This window comes from Myodes glareolus, chromosome 11 (assembly GCF_982192425.1).
Source record: "Myodes glareolus chromosome 11, mMyoGla1.1, whole genome shotgun sequence".
NCBI classification, from domain to species: Eukaryota; Metazoa; Chordata; class Mammalia; order Rodentia; family Cricetidae; genus Myodes; species Myodes glareolus.
This window is the reverse complement of record NC_142036.1, coordinates 61,526,246-61,535,073: the sequence shown is the minus strand read 5'-3', so window position 1 is coordinate 61,535,073 and position 8,828 is coordinate 61,526,246. Positions and strand designations below refer to the sequence as shown.

The 8,828-nt window shown below is 36.2% G+C and overlaps 1 pseudogene; it reads left to right on the top strand.

Annotated features, from left to right (window-relative positions):
• The first annotated feature begins 2,902 nt into the window (after positions 1 to 2,902).
• Positions 2,903 to 3,704, top strand: LOC148120515 (nascent polypeptide-associated complex subunit alpha pseudogene; annotated as a pseudogene).
• Positions 3,705 to 8,828: the final 5,124 nt, after the last annotated feature.

The window sequence follows — 8,828 nt, the reverse complement described above, 5'->3', positions numbered from 1 at the left end:
GTTTCCTCTGTATCTAGCTGATGTCTGACTCTCTGCCTTTACTCTTTCCAAAATTATCCTAAACTGGTCACCCTGCCTATACTTCCTGCCTGGATATTGGCCAGTTAGTGTTTAAATAAACTAATATCATTACAGTGTACAAGAGCATTTTCCCACAGCAGTAAAGCTATAAAATTTCCATAATGGAAGTAATTTATAAAGTGATAGACAAATCTTAAAATAGATTTCTGAAAACTCTGTATTTTATGAGGAAATAATATCTGAAATACATAAGAAACAATTCAACTGTGAGAAAATTGATTAATTAATTTAAACTTGACAAAGGACTTGAACTGACATTTCTCAGGAGGCCATATTCAATAGATTGACAGGTACACAACATTGTTGAGCATCAATAATTATCAGTGAAGTATAAATGAAAATCACAAAATGATAGTACTCCATAGATGATATGATGGCTTTTGTTCAAAATATGAAAATGTTGTAAAGGCTAAAAGAAGAAAAAAAATAAAGCATCTTCTCACACATTACTGGCAAGAATGTAAGATAGCCTGGTGATTACAGAAAACAGTGTATTTTCTCAAAAGATAGGACTATAAGCAACCATGAGATCTATTAATCTTATTTAAATGTATACATGAAAACAAATACATTTGGTATGTAAAAGGGCTCTCTGCACTCTAGTATTTACAGCTACATCTACAAAGTTTAAGAAATGGCGAAACCAATGGGACTTTCAATGCATGCATGTGAGTGTATGTAGTGTGTGTATGTTTGTGCATGCACTTTACAAAATAATATTCAGCCTTTAAAATAAATAGGAATCTCCTTTTTAAAATTTTAATGATTTTCTAAGAAAAACTCATTAAATATCAAAGTTTATTTGCAACATCTCCCCAGCTCTAATTTTTTCACTTATAATTTACTATTTAATCCTTAGACATATAAGCTACCTTTAGATTTGTAGTATGGAATACAACTTTATAAGTTATCATATTACTTTATATCATTTGTTCAGCGTCATATTGTCATGGTTTGCTTTGTTACCTTTTTGATGATATTTATTAATTTAAGATTGATTTGATCTTCATTACTATTTCAATAAGTAAATTTAGCTCACATCTTTAGTCAAAACAGACGCAATTTTTACAATAAATTTTATTACTTGTTTATTACTATTTTCTTATTTTATTTTTAATTCTTTCAATGGGGATTATACTCCGAAATAATTTTCTTTTACTCCCTTTAAAGTTCTTTAAATGTCAGAATATAGAAAACCTATGTCTCCTCTTTTCTGAAGTGACGTCACTTGCTCTTACTATCATAACATTCTGTCCTTTGATGAGTATCAGTAATGAGTATGTTCTGTTTTATTCCACAATCTGCTGTACCCTCCCAATACCTCCTCTTCACCAAGCACTTCTGGTTCAGAGCTGTTCATCTGAACAGCTTCCCTTTCTGGTCTGAGCTTTATATCACCCACTTTAATCTGAAGATGAAAGCAAACTATTGGAAGATGTTAGCATTTCTCTCCTCTCTCTGTTTATGTTTGCACTATTAGTTCTCACCATTTTCTTGTTTGAGAAAATATCATCCACTTTCATATTAGTTATGACATGAATATTGAATCCTAGGAATTAAAATTCAAGTGAAAAGCCTTAATTTAATCAAGTAATTGCAGAAGACCTATTTTTTTCATCAGTTACATGAAATATCTGTCATTATCTTCTCAGATCCAAGGCGGTAATTCAAGTAAAGTTTGCTATTAAAGGTAGGAATTGATTACTTTGCAAAAGAATAACAAATAGAAATAAAATCCATGAGCCCAATTCAACGGTTGCTTTATTGTAGTGTATGAAAAAGGTATTTACATAAAAATTGAAAGACTTAAATCTAGGAAAGGTTGCTTAAGTCAGAAGAGGAATTTCCACCATCTTCCATGAACAAAAGATTCATCAGAAAATGTAGGTTTGTAGAGTCAAGATCTTCAAAACCCAAGATAAAGGACAGATGTTGAGTTCAGCTCAACAACAGCACTGTTCTTTAAACTTAATTTTAAGATACCCTACTATCAGACACAGATTATTAATGTGACTTTTAAAATTGTATCATATACTTACCTTAGGTGTTGAGAAAAATAACCCGCTGGTTTCAAAGTTTTGTGTGTTTTTTCTTGATATTATCAATAAAGTAGATTCAATGTTATCTAATAAAACAAATAAGTAATAAAATAAATTCCCATATCTAATTCCAGGTTGTAAAATCCAGTAAAGGATGGTGTAGTTTCTTCATACTTATATAGCCATAATGGAGACTACATTTGATCATATATTCTCCCAAATCTAAGATTTCATTGTTAAATATAATAATTTCTTAAAATAAATTTTATTAGTTCCTTGAAAATATTATAGAAAGTGATTTGAACATATTCAGTTTCTATTCTCAACACACTGTATATCTACTACTTAGCTACCTACCAACTGTCTGTCCTCTCTCTTGTTTTTTTATATCTCGCAAGTCCAATCTGTGCTGATCTTGGCTATGTAGCTTTCCACTTCAGCCTGATCTACTAGAAAATATACTATTAAAGAAAACTGACTCTCCCTTTACAGTTAGCTATCAATTGCCAATAGCTGCTCAGATAGGGGTGGACCTTCTGGGCCACCTCCCTTCTCTATCCTGGAATTTGGCCTTAAAACCAATTTTAATGGTCATAGGAAATTTCTGCAACAAACAACACAATCAATTAAAGGATAAGACAACTTGAAAAATTAGAGAAATATTTGAAAAGCAAATCATCTATTTGTTAAGAAATTAATGTCCAAAATTTATAAACAACTCCTAAAATTCAATTATGAAAGTTACTAATGTTCCAAACAAAATGAGAAATTAGCTCTTTTTTGCCGCCATCTTGGTTCCGTGTCCTCCGCACAAAATGCCTGGCAAAGCCACAGAAACTGTCCCTGCCACCGAGCAGGAGCTGCCACAGCCCCAGGCTGAGACAGGGTCGGGAACAGAATCTGACAGTGATGAGTCAGTACCAGAGCTCGAGGAACAAGACTCCACACAGACAGCCACACAACAAGCCCAGCTGGCGGCAGCAGCTGAAATCGATGAAGAGCCAGTCAGTAAAGCAAAGCAGAGCCGGAGTGAAAAGAAAGCACGGAAGGCTATGTCCAAACTGGGTCTTCGGCAGGTTACAGGGGTTACTAGAGTCACTATCCGGAAATCCAAAAATATCCTCTTCGTCATCACCAAACCAGATGTCTACAAGAGCCCAGCTTCAGACACCTACATCGTATTTGGAGAAGCCAAGATTGAAGATTTGTCTCAGCAAGCACAGTTAGCAGCTGCTGAGAAGTTCAAACTTCAAGGTGAAGCTGTTTCAAACATTCAAGAAAGTACTAAGACTCCGACAGTACAAGAGGAGAGTGAGGAGGAAGAGGTTGATGAAACAGGTGTGGAAGTTAAGGACATAGAATTGGTCATGTCACAGGCGAATGTGTCCAGAGCAAAGGCAGTCCGAGCCCTGAAAAACAACAGTAATGATATTGTAAATGCTATTATGGAATTAACAATGTAACTATTTGACAGCAAGGACACTCCCCATCCCCTCCCCCCTTTTTGGTGTTTCAAAGGTGGAACTGCAGCTTGGTTTGAAATTTGTACTGTTTCTATCACTAATAAAGTTATGGCTTCTTGTTGGATGAAAAAAACAAAAAACAAAAAAAAAAACAAAATGAGAAATTAAACTGAATAGAAATTTCTTCAACTAATACATACAAGTGGCCAACAGACACAGGAAAATGTGCTCACTAAACAACACTACAATGGAATATATACAAATGAAAACCACTGTGGTGCTACCTCACAGAGTTTAAGATAGCTGCTTTTCTACTTGGTCCACCAGTTCCAATCCCCTCCCCCAATACACCCATAAAATTTATTTTATTCTTCCATCCTACTGGAGATGCATATACCACCCCCAATCAGTCTATTACTCTATATGTAATTTCTCTGGGTCTATGGACTGTAGTTTATCATTTATTTAATATCTGCATATAAGCAAATACATACTATATTTATCTTTCTGGGTCTGAGTTACCACATTCATGATGATATTTTTTTCTAGTTCCATTCATGCCTGTAAATTTCATGGTCATTTTTTAAAACAACTGTGTGATACTCCACTCTGTAAATGTACCACATTTGCTTTACCCATTCTTCTATTTGTTTCCAATTTCTGGCAACTGTGAATAGCACATCAGTGAACATGGTTGAACAAGTGTTCTTCGGGTAGGATAAAGAGTCCTTTGGATACATGCCTGAGTGCTGTAGCTGGATTGTGAGGGAGATAATTGTCATCTTTTGGAGTAGGAGGACCTTCTGTCTATGTGTTACTTTCATTAATCAAATAAAGAAACTGCTTTGGCCTTTTGATAGGACAGCAGCTTAGATAGGTGGAGTAGACCGAAGAGAATGCTGGGAAGAAGGCAATGTGACAGATGCCATGATTCTCTGGCCTAAGATAGACATAGGTTAGAATCTTCCCAGTAAGCCATGACCCCATGGTGATACACACATTACTAGAAATGGTTTCTTTTCCTTCTGTTGCTTTGCCTTGTCTGACTTAGATGCAAAGGTTTTCTTTTACCTTATTTTACTTACTTTACATTTTGTTATTGTTTATTAGAAGTCTGTTATTTTCTAATAATAGACAGAAATGGAGTTGATCTGAATTGGAAGAGAAGTAAGGAGAAACCAGGAGGAGTCAAAGGTGGGGAAATTGTAATCAGGATTTAGAGTATGAGAAGATAATCTATTTTCCAATAAAAGGGAAATCAGTAGATTATATACATACCCTAGTAACGGTCTCACAGTCTCTCACATGTCACATCATGAATTTGTACACCTTAATTGAATGACATTTTGTATGTCCAAAGAGAATTTAAAAATGAAGAGAATCTTAACAGAGTGGCACAGCAAAGCATGTACAGAACATGAATAGTTTCAAGTCATAATGAGAACTTGCTGGAGATGGCAAAGCATAGCACCCCCTCTACATGTGGATCCTGAGATGCAGGAAGCAATTCCCTCCAGGTAACCCAGTGGCAGCTAAATGAGTGTGTTACTTGAGAGGCAACAAGAAAACACCTACATGCCCTGAGAACCACTTCTATGGTATCTGTATATGCATTTGGCAATGTTACAGATGATTTTGGTTAAAGCAATTCTACTAGTGTACTTGTTTTCATGTTCTTTTTCTCCTTCCACACCAGTGGCTTCTGAAAATATGGATGTGCTGTATGATAATATGAGTTTTCCTGATCGGGTTGAGTGGGCAGACATTGAAGCTGTGGAAAAAATAAAAGAAAAAACTGACTGATAGAAGAATTGGGGAAATTTTGGAAAAATGCAGAAATTGTTTTTTACTTGACTATAAAACTTGGCAAAAGAATTTTACTGAAACAGAAAAGAACCTGGCTATGATAGATAAAGTTTCTGAGGAACCTATGGCGTTTAGTGTTGACTGCCTATGGTCTTATAAATCAAAATTGGAATTGTCAGGAACAAAAATGGGAAAGGTACAACAATGGAGTAAAGCCCACTGAACTATGCTTCTGTAAACTGCAAGTAGTTAGCCTCTGAGGTGAAAGCCTCAGAACTTGTTTTATGATTAACTCAGCTAAGAATTAAGAATATAGTGGTTGGCATGGTGCTTCGAAACTGGAAAAATGTCATAATGAATGATGCTGTACTGATTTCAAAGAATATTTATACTTCTTGTCAACTGCTTTGCTCGGGTAATGATTAACCTGTGGCAAGAAAAAAGAATCATTTTCCGTGTGTAAAATTTACAATAAAAGACTGAGGTTTGAAGTGCAGGGCAGAAGAATAAAGAATAAAGAAGTAGAAGTAGAAAAACTTGCCCTGCAGCTGATAGCCTGGCACCCGGCATCAGAATCCTGTATTAAATGTGTATTGATTTCGCCTCCCAGATCTGAGATGTCTTTTCTACTGAGGCTGGTCCCTGGCAAGAACTGAACTAAGAGAAGGTCACTTCTACTTGGTGGACTCAAGATTCTTTAGGGCAAGGTGTATCAGACATGCATGTCAGAAGTTTACTGACAGATCTGAAGAATGGATCTGTTGCTATCATTTGTTTTCTATTGTTCTTTGCATAGGTAAAATTCTTGTTGATGTTTTGGGTCATGTGTTCAATCTAGATGTGAAGCATTACATAATAAAGGGAAATCCTGATATCAGATAAGCTTTTATATAATTTAGACAATTTTAAGTTGGATCTTAAACACAAAGATAGGAAATTTGCATTAATTTCAGTGACATCAACAGAGAGCATTTCATAAAAGTTTATTATCAGGTAGATGATGCTCTTTCAGTGGCACAGAGTGACTGTTTATAGAGCGGGATGAAGAAAAAAAGTAAAGAGAGAAACCCCCATCAGCAGAAAGTTACAAGTTAACCTACTGAAATGAATATAACTTATCTGGGGTAAAATAAAATATAAACCTTCATGAAGTAGCTAATGGAAGCAGATACAGAGACACACAGACAAATGTTAGCTTGTATTAGGGGAATCCTATTGAACAGAGGGAGGAAGGATTGTAGAAGCCAGAGGAGTCAAGGATATCACAAGAAAACCAACAAGAAAAATCAACCTGGCTTATAGCAACTCACAGAGTGTGAACTAACAACCAAGGAGCCTACATAGAACTTACCTAGGCCCTCTACATATATGTGACAGTTGTATAGCACGGTCTACTTGAGGGACTCCTAACAATGGGAGTAGGGGCTGTCACTAATGCTTTGACTGGATCTTGGGAACTTATTCCTCATACTGGATTGTCTTACCCAACCTTAATACAAGGGGAGGTGCTTAATTTTACTGAAACTTGATGTGCTATGCTTTGCTGATACCCATAAGAGGCTTTTCCCTTTCTAAACAGAAACAGAGGAGCAGATTGAGGGGGATGGAGGGAAGGTGGAGAGAAGAGAAAGGAGGAGAGGAGGGAGGGGAAAGTGCTGTCAAATGTAAAATAAAACATTCAGGAACTGTGGGACACAATAAAAAAACAAATCTAAGAATAATTGGAGTAGAAGAAGGAGAAGAATTGCATTTCAAAGGTCCAGAAAATATACTCAACAAAATTATAGAAGAAAACTTTCCCATCCTAAAGAACGATATTCCTATGAAGGTTCAAGAAGCATACAGAACACCAAATAGACTGGATCAGAAAAAAACATCCCCTCGTCATATAATAATCAAAACACAAAGCATTCAGACTAAAGAAAGGATATTGAGAGCTGCAAAGGAAAAAGGTCAAGTAACTTATAAAGGTAAACCTATCAGACTTACACCAGACTTCTCGATGGAAACCATGAAAGCCAGAAGGTCCTGGATAGAGGTACTGCAGAAACTAAGAGACAATGGATGCAAACCCAGACTACTTTACCCAGCCAAGCTATTGTTCACTATCAACGGAGAAAACAAAATATTCCAGGATAAAAACAAATTTAAACAATACGTAGCTACTAATCCAGCCTTACAGAGAATACTAGAAGGAAAATCACAACCCAAGGAATCCAACATTCCCAACACTGCCTACATTAACTCAGACATCTAGCGACCCTTCACAAGCACAACTCAAAGAAGGAAAACACATACACGCTACTACCCAAAAAAATGACCGGAGTCATCGATCACTGGTCATTAATATCACTTAATATCAATGGTCTCAACTCACCTATAAAGAGGCACAGACTTAGAGATTGGATACGAAAACAGGATCCAACATTCTGCTGTCTACAAGAAACACACCTCAACCACAAAGACAGACACCTACTCAGAGTAAAGGGTTGGGAAAAGGTTTTCCAAGCAAATGGACCTAAGAAACAAGCGGGTGTGGCCATTCTAATATCTAACAAAATCGACTTCAAACTAAAATCAATCAGAAGAGATGGAGATGGACATTTCATACTCATAACAGGAACAATTCATCAGGAAGAAGTCTCAATCTTGAATATCTATGCCCCTAATATAAAGGCACCCACATATGTAAAAGAAACTCTTCTAGAACTCAAGGCAGTCATCAAACCACACACACTAATAGTAGGAGACTTCAACACTCCTCTCTCACCAATGGACAGGTCAATCACACAGAAACCTAACAGAGAAATAAGAGATTTACTGGAGGTACTGAATCAAATGGACTTAACAGACATCTATAGAACACTCCACCCAAATAGGAAAGAGTATACCTTCTTCTCTGCAGCCCATGGAACCTTCTCGAAAATTGACCACATACTTGGTAACAAAGCAAACTTCCAGAGATACAAAAAAATATTAGTGACCACCTGTGTCTTGTCAGATCACCATGGATTAAAATTAGAATTCAACAACAATGGTACACCCAGGAAGCCAACAAACTCATGGAAGTTGAACAGTCAACTACTAAATCACCCCTGGGTCAAGGAAGAAAGAAAGAAAGAAATTAAAGTCTTCCTTGAATATAATGAAAACAAAGACACAACGTATTCAAACCTATGGGACACAATGAAAGCAGTGCTAAGAGGAAAGTTCATAGCACTAAGTGCCCACCTAAAGAAAACAGAGAAAGCACACATTGGAGACTTAACAACACACTTGAAAGCTCTAGAAAAAAAAGAAGCTGATTCACCCAGCAGGAGTAGAAGACTGGAAATAATCAAACTGAGGGCTGAAATCAACAAAATAGAAACACAGAAAACAATTCAAAGAATCAATGAAGCAAAAAGCTGATTCTTGGAGAAAATTAACAAGATTGACA